This window comes from Strix uralensis, chromosome Z, assembly GCF_047716275.1.
Source record: "Strix uralensis isolate ZFMK-TIS-50842 chromosome Z, bStrUra1, whole genome shotgun sequence".
NCBI lineage: Eukaryota > Metazoa > Chordata > Aves > Strigiformes > Strigidae > Strix > Strix uralensis.
The window spans coordinates 38,390,833-38,402,892 of NC_134012.1; the positions used below are offsets into that span (position 1 = coordinate 38,390,833).

At 50.7% G+C, this 12,060-nt stretch overlaps 1 pseudogene; it reads right to left on the reverse strand.

The window, feature by feature from the left end:
- Window positions 1-5,768: 5,768 nt before the first annotated feature.
- The window catches only part of LOC141938239 (hydrocephalus-inducing protein homolog), a 112,134-nt pseudogene continuing 105,842 nt past the window's right edge, over window positions 5,769-12,060 (reverse strand).

Sequence of the window (12,060 nt, forward strand, 5' to 3'; positions counted from 1 at the left end):
GGCATCAAGACATTGCAGAAGAAAAAGCACCTGCAGTGACAGCAAAATGGGAGACAGGGCAACAGCTGGAAATATCTGTGGGGTTTTTAACCAAAAAGAAGTGGGGATTATTCTAGGACATTCTCTCCAGCTACAGTGACTGGGAAGCCCAAGTTAACTTCCTCCCTCGTTTATTTTGTTGATTAATCAAGAACATCAAAAGAGAGCACCTCCTTGGACCTCAGGCTTTAGGAGTGGATCAGCAGATGGATGTCTTGGGGCACGTCCCTCTGGAGATCACCACTGGGACCCTGCCTGCCCCAGGAGGTGCTGTTAGTTACCTTGAGGAGGAGGAATTCCCAGCTGGAGGGGGGTGGAGATGGCCTTTAAAAACCAGCTTGAATGCAGGACATATCACTCCAAGGTTGTACTTCCAAGCCATAGAGCCAACAAAGTAGTTGGGAAGGGGAGAGAGCCCTAGCCCTAGGTGGGTGGCAACCCGCCGGTGATGGTTTCACGACAAGGACCTCGGCCAAGAGAAGCGTGTGGTACCTGCAGCCTGTAGTCGATCTCTGTGATGTCTAGGAGGTAGCTGATGAGCGAAGCCTCTCCACTTAGCACGATGTCATAGGTCGGGCCTCCCTCCACCCTGCACAGCACCATGACATGGGCGACGATATTTGTGTAGCCAAAGAAGGTGAACATGACCCGCTGGCTCTCACCTGGCTGCAGCACACCGTAGAGCGGCAGGACATCGAAAACCTGGAGGTAGGCGAGGAGAGATCAAGATGTCGAGCATGGAAACTGATGCAGAAGAGCAGCCATGGCTTGGAGCGAAGTACAGACGTGGCTGGAGGGGGCTCTTCCTCAAACACAGGCAAAATCACCCTAATCTCATCCTGTATCCATTCCACTTACCAGTGGAGGGGCCACGGGAAAAATTTTCTCCCATACTCACTCATTAACGCATTAATTAATACACTACATATTAAAGTAATTTGGGCTGTCTCCTGGCAGCAAGAAATTCTCTTCACTGCAGAACTTGCCTTTAAAAGCACCTTTTACTGCCTTAAGAAAAACACAGTATTCGGAGGTGAAAGCCCTTAGAGCTGGGGAGGGAGGACTCCAGCCCAGCTCATCTGACTCCTGATGCTTTTCACTCTCTCCGATTTGCATGCTGCGCTCTCTCAAGATGCTACAGCAAAAGCTACTGCAGAAATTTCCTGTTGACCACTTGATTAGCAACAAGATGAATAATGCCCTCCATAGCTGCTGCACAGGTCAACCCTACGACATGTCCTGCGTGGCCTCTCCAGTGACCAGTTGCTTCAGCGGCGCTGTGCGATGGGCTTGGAGGGACGTGAGACCACTCTGCGAGCAGCATTGAGGGCCACCAGTGGGAGGGGGGCTACATAACTGCTTGCCACACTGGAAACGTGGCACAAGATGGATTCCCATTTACCTCCTCCATTCCCAAGGTGACGGGCTCTGCCTCCACAAACTGCATCAGTCTGTTGATCCCCACCAGGCTCTGAGTCTCCACAGCACCTTCCAGCTCCGCAGCAGTGGATGGCAGCAACTGGAAAACAAGCATCATGGGCTGCAGTAAGCAGCTGGCTGGTCTGGGTGAGACCACTCTGCTGCAGGCTCCACCACCTCATCCAGCCAGGAGCAGCTGAGATGGGACCTGGGTGCAAATCAAGTATGGGTATGTCCGTGCCATCCATTGAGAGTGGGTCCAAGCCCACCCACAGGTGAGACACGGGCTCCATCTGCACTTCCTACGCACAAGCTTGCATGGGGAAGCTGAGTGCACTGAGCCCTCAGTCCTGGCAGAGACCTCAAGGGCATTTTGCACCCTTGTGCCAGCCCAGCTTCGCTCGCTCCTGCCCAAGGAATGTGCCCAGAACCCCAAGCCTCGACAGGTTAGGTTCTTCATGACAAAAACAGGAACACAGCTGCAAGTGAGAAGTATCAAAACCAGGAAAATAAGGACTTGGCACAACTATTCCATTTCAGAGAGTGCTTAGGTTTCATCTCGTGCAGCCATCAGTGCTGGAGAGCTGAGGATCTCCACCAGGTCATTCTCTTGAACAACACCTTCCTGAAGAAGGCAGCCGAGGTGTTCTTCTGTCTTGCAGCAGCTGAGAGCTGGTGTTTGACCTCAGAGGTGCCATCTTTCAAAAGGAACCTCATCCCTGGGCTTCTGATCCCTAATTTAATAAGCGAGGGCTTTGTGAGTGCTTTTGAAATGTAGTAATACCTGCTTCTTCAGTAACGTGAAGAAGTGCTTTGTGCTGGGGCCTTGACATCAGCAGAATCTGCAAGAATATTTATGGGACATCTTTACACCTAATCAGAGGCTACACCTCCCCGGTAGATGAAGCTCAGAATCAGAAGATTCAATGCTCTTTCTCTCATCTTCACATTTTCAAGCCTAGCAAAGCTTTGCCAAGCGCCTGTTCCCAAAGATTCTAACCCGCATATTTCCTAGGCCTATGGTCTCCCACCTCCCCAGGGAGGTTATGTGGTACAGTGACACAAGCGGAAGATGAAGCTGCAATCCAGACATATCCTTTGAGGCACTTTTGGATCCTACTTAGCCATATCTACTTGAATTTCTTTGCTTTATTTCTGCATACATGGCAACAAAGCAGGAAATAAAGATGATTCCACCCTTCTATCTGAAAACATTCAGCCACACTATTCTTTACGTCTACAGGGTATCATTTCTCCTGATTCAGAAAAAATGTGCAGTTATAATGTTAAAATGACCGATATTTGGATGTGAGCAGATGCAACCCCTCTCCTTGAACTTAATGCCAACGCCAGTGCTTTCAGAACTTCCCATGCTTTCCTGCATCCTTTTTTATTGCCCCAGGAGCAGCCTCTGTCCCACACAATGCAGAACAAGGCGCCAGTTCCCACTAGCATGGACGTCGAGTTCCAAAGCACCGAGGTTCACCAGGAAGGTCAGCAGACCAAAGGCCATTTTCCATGCCAGGAGGAAGAGACAATGACTTTGCAAAGTCTCATTTTATCAAAGACAGCTCTGTGGCCATCCCTGCAATACTGCAGGTTTCGGGTGAAGGCAGAGACATAAAAACAGGCGGCTCCAGCTGGGGTTGAGAAGGTGGTACATGGAGATCACAGTACTTGGCACAGCTTGATACAGGAAGGAAACTGGAAGCCTTCACATCATGATGCAGATAAAAGCCTCATTTTACAGTGTAAAAACAAGCCAAAAAACCCCCAAACTCAGCATAGGTCCGTAGGATCTGAGAGGGCTTCTCCAAGCAAAGCTATCCGATTTCTCCCTCCCCAGAAGCCCCGTGTCCAGCCACTGGCCCTGCTGCCCAGCCCGCCCTCAGGGCACATGACAGCAGGGCAGCAAAAAGGGGGATGGGCACAAGCACGGCTTTTTGGTGGCAAGCTGGGGGAGGCAACGCAAGCAGTAGGTGTACAAGAAAATCTACCTTTGCTTCCAGGGAGTCATCTGCATCTGCTGGCTCTTGGGCAGGATCCCCTGCGGCTCCCAGGGCTTTGGCTGGTTCCTCCACACCTCCATCCCTGCAGCTGCTCCCTGCAGACACTGAGCACTTGGACCAGGCTCCCCCCTCCTTTGGTGGTTGGGGTTTGATGAAAAATTTAGGTATTGGAGGGCTGAACCTGGAAAAGAACATAACTTTGATTGTGGACCTGCAGTGGGAGGGAGGGAAGCCTGCACGAACAGCTCCTCAGCAGGATGCGGCCCCCGGCTGGGCACTGGTGGTGTGAACTCAGTAACGGGTCTGACCCAACAGCTCCGAAACCAGGATGGAGCAGGTCAGCATATGGGGCTGCCTAGGGATGACGCTGGTATAGCAGCAGCGCAGGCAGCTGGCAACTGGTTGCAAGGAGAAATGGAAGAGGACACAGGTGAAAGCCTTGTAGGGAGGTAAAAAGCACAGCAGGAGAGGAAGAGATACACAAACTGTGCGAAAAGGTGAACCTGAGACACAAAGGGGCAGATCCGGACAGCAACAAGCCAGTGCAGACCCACCAGTGCCCTCCCGAAAGCACCCACAGCTGCAGACTGTGCCTCCCCCACCCAGAGGGCCAAAGCAAGAACTTCTGCAGCTCTACCAGGTGCTAATCCGGAATATTTCCCCTGTCACCCACCCGCAGCTGCAGGTCAGTACAAGCAAGCAGCAATGCCCGAGGCTTTCTCCAAGTGCCGTACGGCAGGAGCAGGGATAAGCCCGGAGCCTGCTGTGCCCTAACCCCGACAGAGCCCAGCACCGTGCGGGGGCACCCATGGAGCCCGGTACGGGACACCCCCACACACACGGGGCAGCGTGGAAAGACACGCTGAGCAACTCCAGGCAGAGACTCACAACTGAACAGCCCATTGATCCCTGAGGAGCACCGAAGCAGCAGCGATTGGTGCTCCGGGAAAGGAAGCTTTGGTCATTTTTAATCAATACACAGCAAATGCCGATGACAAGGTTCAGCTCCTGCTGTGCTGCCGGTATTCCCTGGCTGTGAAACAACGGCTCCAACCGCACCTCGCGCTAAAAGGGCAGCAGCTCTGCTGAAACAAGGCTATAACCGATGTGGCACTTACCAACGGCATGATCACCTGCCCAGCAGCTTCTAAACGCAAACCATTTGAGGACCAATTTGGCAAATGATTCAGCAAAGCAGTTCAACAGCTCATCTTACTGACAGGACTGAGTTGATAGTTGGACCAACACATGTCAGTAAAGAGTGTTCGGTTTAACATTTTCAAACATTCCCAGTGACTCAGACTACATTCCCTGTTTCAAATTGCAGCAGGTGCTCACAGTAACTCTGTTCACCCTTCTGATGCCCCATGGAGGACACACTGGAACCATGCCTGCCTGTCACCACACCTATCTGCAAGTGTTCCCGAGGGCAAACGAGGCCCATCTTTTACAGCAATGTGGGTGCTTCCTTCCCAGCTGGGAACTCAGTGACTTTAACGACGTGTTCCCAAATGAGTATTTGTCTCTAGCTTTGCAGCTCATCATTTAAGGCTGGTTTCCATTTCTGGATTAGAGGCTCTGTGCCTCACAACCCCCAAGAGATCCCACCTGACTTGTCCTTCCTGCAACCACATGCAAGAACAAGGCTCTGCCCAGGCGAGCTGCCCCAAGCAGGGACCGATGAGCAGCAGCGCTGTCACTCCTCCCCAGCCCCCCCTCTGCCTGCTACTGGGACCACATGGGGGACACCAAAGGCGACCTCAGCACCGTCCACGTGGAAGAGCAAAGCAGGACTGGAGGGGACGAAGGCATGCGCTTGCCCCTGCAGAGCATCTGCAGACCAAGACGTGAAGGGGGGCAGAGGACGATGACACAAATCACACTGACATTGTCCACTCCGTTGGGTAGCCAATTTGTGGCTGCACAGAGCACAGGACACGCTGGACAAGCATCAACCTCCCTGCAATGTCCTTGCTTATGTGGGTGGCTTGTGCATGCATATTTAAACCCCCCAAAGTCTATCCTAAAGAGTAGGATCAACCTGCTCTTTCTACCCCAAAATTTAGGTATTGGACCACCATGGACCCTCTTTGCAGCCAGGGAAAGGAACAGGCACCTCGAGAAGGCTCTTCTTCCTGTCCCAAGAGGTCTCCAGCACAAGGCAGGCAGCACTTTGAAAAGGCTTATTTTTCTCCCATTTACGGGAACATGCCTGGTTTCAGACACAGGCGTTAGGACCAGTGAATCCCCTCCTTTGAGCTAAGCTCTTTAATTAACATTTTCCATTCATCCCACCCAAACTCAGTGGACTTCTCCTCCTCTCCCTTTCAGAGCTGGTCCTGCAGCCACCCTCGCCTGCCCGTGCCTCAGGCTGCCGCTGTGGCAGTGACACCGAGGAAAGCCGGTGGGAGAAACGAGGAAAGAGCGACTACGTCTAATAAAGAGCAGCCTGGCAGGGGAGACGGGGAAGGTGAGCAAACTGAGGGATGGTACGGGGCAAGGAAATTCTGCTGCTCCTCCAGGACTGCTGGGCAGAGGGCAAACAAAACAGCACCATTAATTTAGTCAAGGACCTGCTAACAAGCTACCACCAAGGTTTTCCGCTGTTGCGAGATGATACTCCATAGTGAAGGGAAAAACAAGCAACATTATCGCAAAGGGAAATATGTTTATACTTGTAATGTAGCATTTTCCACCCAGAGGCTTCCAGGACCTGCTGTCTTCCTCCAAATCTTTATTTGAAAAAGTGAGGAAAGACATGTATTATATATGTATCAGTGACAATTTAACAGCTGGTTTCTATTTTGGTGGCTTTTGAGGGTATCTAACAACTTTCAAATGGCCATAGAAGGTTTCTAAAGGAAGCCCTGTGGCTTCAGGAAAACAGAGCCAGGACCTTGAGTGCTGAAGAACAACTAACCTGAAGGACTACAGCAAAACTCCTTCTTACTGAGCCCACGGCAGAAGTGGACGCTGAGAGATACCCTACCTGAAGTGGGGTCCCAAGTTGAGCTCCGGCGCAAAGGGTTTGTCAGTGACAATCGTGGTGCCAATGCCAACAGCCCGGACGGGGATAACGTAGGTGTGGCTGTTCTCTATGAACAGGTTCACCTCGTCCTTGAATTTCTCCGTGTCATCCAAGTTTGCTATGACAGCCACAGACACCTCTGTCTCGGGGGGAATCACTCCTTCACTGGGTTCAATCCTCCAGCACAAGCATTTGCCAGCCTGTAAGACAAGCCAAACACTAACTTAGCATGGAAACGATGGACACTGGTCTCTTGTGGGGTGCAGGAAAAGGAAGGACTAAAGATATGAGGATAAAAATCAGAAAGGCTCCATTTCCCTAAATCCAAGCTAGTGTCTGAAAACAGCAACTATGCAGGAGCTTCTACAACCTGTATTTTACCTTCCTTTAACAGACTCACTTCATTAACCCAGTTTTGCCCAATCCAAGGGATGCTCATCCTCAGGAGGAGGTTATTCCCCCTCCAGTCTCTCTTTTGGAGTGCACACCAAAGGAAGCTACTTTACCTCTCTTGGCTTCCTGACAATGGTGGCTGGGTTGGCATAAAGGCTTAAGGCCAGAGGAAGCCAGGACTGCTCAAATCCCACCGCAGCAGCCACATGGCTGGGGGATACTGCTGAGAGCCTGAAGAATAACTCTGCAAAACCGGCTGATCAAAACCCTGACACCAACGTCTTCTTTCCCAAGAGTTACTCAGTGCTTCTCGACAGCCCCCGAAGAACTGAAGCACTCGGTTCCCACTGATCACCAGCTGCAGTGAGGTGCCCCAGTGACCTCTGCTTTGGAAAATTCAGCTATAAATGTTCATAGCAGAGCAGTAAAGGAATAAGCAGAAAGCAAACCGGAAGGCACGTGCCCTGTAGGCATGGCCCGAGCTTCCCAAGCACTCTCTTCCCTCTGGTTTCTCATGGACCTCTCTCCAAGGATGAAGGTGCTGGACTTCCAGCCCCTCTAAAACCACATTCCCAGGGAGCAAGCCTGCAGAGAGGAAACGCACACAGTGCTCTCTGGCCAGCAGGAAACGCACTGGGAGGCAGGTGTACAGCTTCCAAGTGTCCATCACAGTGGTGGTGGTGCCTGCACTCCACAGTTCAGTGTTGTGTTTGGGATGACAGGCACTACTCACCCAAAACTCTGCAGTATTCTAAGAGAAGAGGTTTCCTGCCCCCCTCCCCCCCCTTTTTTTTTTTAATGGAAAGCAACATGATCCTGCCATGATCCAAGCACATGCTTGATCCAGGTGAAGTTAGCTCGAGTTTCCATCCGTCAGACTGGCAGCACTCAGCTCTAACAGGACACCAGCCAGCCCAAGGGAGAAGAGCATCAGAAAACCAAGCAGCACTTTGAAGTCTTGAGAAGCATTTTAAATAACCCCCCAAAGCGACCTCTGCTAGCAAGCGTAAGACTGGGGGCCAGGGAAGCAATAACTTGCTGAGCAGGCAGGGTCCCAGCAGCGTGTGTAGGATGCCCCAGCTAGGCTAGCTCCTTAGGCTGGCTGTGCCCTGCACAGACAGCAGGTCAGGTCTGCACGTCTGCATCCCAGGATGGAGCATGCCAAAGGCATCAAAATTATTCCAGGTGCTGGCAAAATCAATCAATTCCACTCCATTTAATTTGTCCTCTAGAGCTGCAAAAGAAAGTCTTAAAAAAAACAAGATGAGAGTGGGATGGAGGAAGGTCGTTGGCACAGGGTAAACTCTGGGGCCTCACACAGGATCCCACCAACCCTCCTCTGCTGCCCCTGCATCCCATGCACAGCCCATCACCAGCCTCAGAGGCATCCACTGCGCTGTGACCAGCCAAGGGCTACCCAGCCAACACGTTCAAGCCGGTGAGTGTTAGGTTGTCTTTGCCCTCTGATTCATGGTAGCTCACTGGAAAAGGAGACCCAATAGATCTGCTCCAGAGGTGAATCTGCATGTCTGCTATCTGGCAAAGCTCATTTATCAAAGCTTGGCAGCAAGCCAGGCAGTAAATTGTACCCAAGAAACTATGACTGAGGAATAATGATAGGCTGTCTCAATGGAGCCAGACTTTGAATTTCCCAGGGCGAGCCAGCGCCAACAGCCCACTCCAGAGGAGGAGGATTCACATCGTGTCCTCATTCTTTCGGTTAGCATTTGATGTGGGGCCAAGGGGCAGCACGGGGCACCACTGAACAGGAGACCTGCCGGGACTAAAAGGCTCTGCCGGGCCAGATTCACTCAGGTTTCCAGGTCAGCTTCTGCCTACGTGGATCCAGGCTGTGTCCCAGAGACAAGGAATCTCTTGGAGCCACGCTAAAAAATCCCCCCACTTTGAAGACCACGATCTAACTTCTGAAAACGTCCCTGCTACTCGCTTATCCTTGAATGCTCCAGAACACAACCCAGTCGCCCTGTGCCCTGGATAGACAAAGACAGTGGCTACTTTTGTCCCTGTAGGAGCTTGCACAGAGTCCCTGAGTGCTAGGCAAGGGTGGTGATCAATCACTTATTCAAGAAGTTCAATGCTGAGATTATTAGCTTCTCCCAGGACAGATTTCCATTGCGAGTAAGAGCTGCCAAAATTTGGTTATAAGACACCACCGTGCATCCGAGAGATGGATGGATGGATGGATGGATGGATGGATGGATGGATGGATGGATGGATGGGATCGATGGGAGGGATCAATTGAGGGATGGAGGAAGGGATCGATAGATGGGATAGATGGATGGCTCCTCTAAGGGACGACTGAGGAGCCACCATACTCAGTTCTCTCGAAGCTACTTAAAGCTAGTTAATTAAAGTGATCTGGTCATTCTGGCCTTGCACGAGTGAAAGAGGAAGCAGAACTCAGTATTAAAAATGCAGCTGTACTTTACCAAGCCACAGCTCTAGAGAGAGACCATTCACACCTTTGTCAGCCGACCCATCGCTCCTCACGGAGGCTGCACAAGAAGGGGAAATAAAACCTCATCCTACATCAGTTGTGCACAGAGCCTCTCCCAGGTGTTTCAGCAGTCCTGAGGTGGGGGACCCTGCGTTCTTCATTTTGAAGCTGCTCTTTATCCACACAAACTGCCAGTGGCAGAAGAGAGCCCCAAACCGCCCCAAGCCCCAGCAGGAGGTGGAGGTCAGGGCATGAGGCTGGCTAGATGCTCCCACCAACCACCAGCCGCCTCCTGGCACCTCAGCACCAGCATCTCCTCGGCAAAAGCACAGATGGGGACCACTTTGGTTTAGCCTCTGCCCCAGAACACCATCAAGGGGATGTTTTATGAAATCAAAAGGCAGAGCCTCTAAAAAAAAAAAGTAGTGTGGCACTCACTGCCACTGACAACAGAGCCTAACTTGTCAAGCTTGGTTCAGCCAATAGCAGACTGCTGAGTGAGCTAACGAAGCTTGTCTCCATTTGTGTCCTCAGTCCATAGCTCACCCCTCCAGATTCCATCTGCGCTTCCTTGCTGGGCTGGGGAGATCAGGGCCACCTGGTTTGATAACCAAACTCCTCCTGCTTTTCCTTTGGGAAAAGCACCCGGCTGAGTCACTCTTGCTTGTAGGAGCGTAACTGCCTTGAAGATTCTACCCTTCTTTAATTCAGTTAACCAACAGGTGCAGCATGATACGACAAGTTTAGTTTCCCTAGACAAGCAGAATAACAATTTCTTCCATTGCTGAAAAACAGAAATTCTGAAAGGGCATGAACTCATATAAGATACCTTACGTGATAAAAACCAAACTCTCCCCTGTGGCCAGGTTTCAGGCACCTTTTCCAAGGTCTCCTCCACACCTCTGCTCCCCTTTCCAAGAGCCACATGCTCTGGACTTAAGCCTGCTGGACCTAAGCCTGTGCGACACTGGGAGGGACAGAGCCTTCCACCTTCCTCAGGTTTTGGTACAACCGGTCACCAGGACAAGACTGACGCTCCTGGCCATGACCCCTGCTCACGACTGATGCCGTGTGTTTCCAGGCACAGTTGGCTACAATGAATGGTTCTCTCCAGCTCTGGCAAGACCAAACTGGGTGGAAATCAGCAAATTGGTACTGCTGTATTAGCAAAACATGGCCTTTAAAATATAAACTAATGGTTTAAGCCTAAAGGTGAGCTTTTGGGGCACCATGAGGCTCCGGTGGGACAGCTCTGGAAAGAGTTAAGCCTGTGCATCTTATCTTCAAAAGTTCTGCTCACCTTGGGTGATCACGTATTCAGGGCCAGTGCTGCCCGTATCCTGGAAAGTTAATTTAACACTCATTTCTAAATAGCATTGCAGATATCATTTGAAGGGCACAGCACTGTCTGTCTGCCTGTCTTGCTACGACCAAACACTGACGGGCTGGCTAATTATTCAGATGCTTGGAGGAAAAAAAAAGCAATTTACAGTAGATTTAAAAACCAGCCCCTCTTGCCAATTCAAGTCTGCTCCAACTTCAGTTGGAGAGAGCTACAAACAATGCCAACACGCTCTTCAAAGCCTTCCCTCCCCACAGCCTGAACAATTCGCTTGGATATCAGCAAAATTGCCCATCAGCCAGAACAGGAAACAGAATCACTAAAGCAGCATCCCTTTATTGGCACTGTTTTTAAGTTTATCTCCACGTTTTGCTGTCTCTCCATATGGCCATTTCTTTAATAAAGGGAATGTTGTCAAAAGCTTGAGATACTAAGCAACGAAATTAGTAAATGAAACAAATCCTGCACTAATGAGGAGAGAGGCAAGTACGGGAATGGGAACTGCGTGTCCTCCCCTTGCTTACATCACGTTTGACCATGAGCCTTTAGACACTGCCTGAAAATCAACTGACTTTTCTTCAGTGAATCCCAGTGAGAAGATAAACAGTTACAGCTTTTTTTTTTTTTTTTTTTTAAATTAAAAAACCTGTGTCTCTTCTGCAATGTCAGCTCCACTTGAATCTGACAGCAGCTCATCCCTGGGAAGGTGGAGGGGGATCTACTCAGCAGGCACCCTCCTGAAGAAGACAACACATCTGGCTGTATGACCGCTGCTGGAAACCAGGCAGCAGCAAGCTCCACCAGCAGCACAGGGCTCTGGATTAGGGAGGTCAAGGATCAGGTCAAAGGAGTCAGGACCCCAAATTAGGACTGTCATAAGAAGAGGAAATCCCAAGAAAGGTCTTCTCCCTCCTCCCTCATTACAAGGCACTGGGAAACCACCGTTTGGCTCCCTATGGTAGCACATGAGAGACCCAGCATGGTGGTTATGCAGGGAGAAGAAAGCTGCCACTGATTAACAAAAACTACACCTCTGTCTTTTCTTTTCTGATCACACAGGCATGATATGCAGCTGCCTTCCGTGGTGCCAAGAGATGTCATTCTTAGCAGCTGAATAAAAGATCCCCAAGAAGACAGAGTGACAAAGAACAAGTAGGAAATGATCAAAGAACGATGCTTTTTCCTTTCTGCCTTTCTGCAGGGAGAGCAAACACTTCCATTAACCAATACAACTCTTTTGTACTGGTCAATATGGCAAAAAAATCAGGCACTTAGGGAAAGAAGATGACAGCGGCAGCAAGGAGGAGAAACAGCCATCTTTTTCAGCAGGTCGCATCAGTCCCAGCTAAGCTGCAGCAGCCCCTTCACCTTG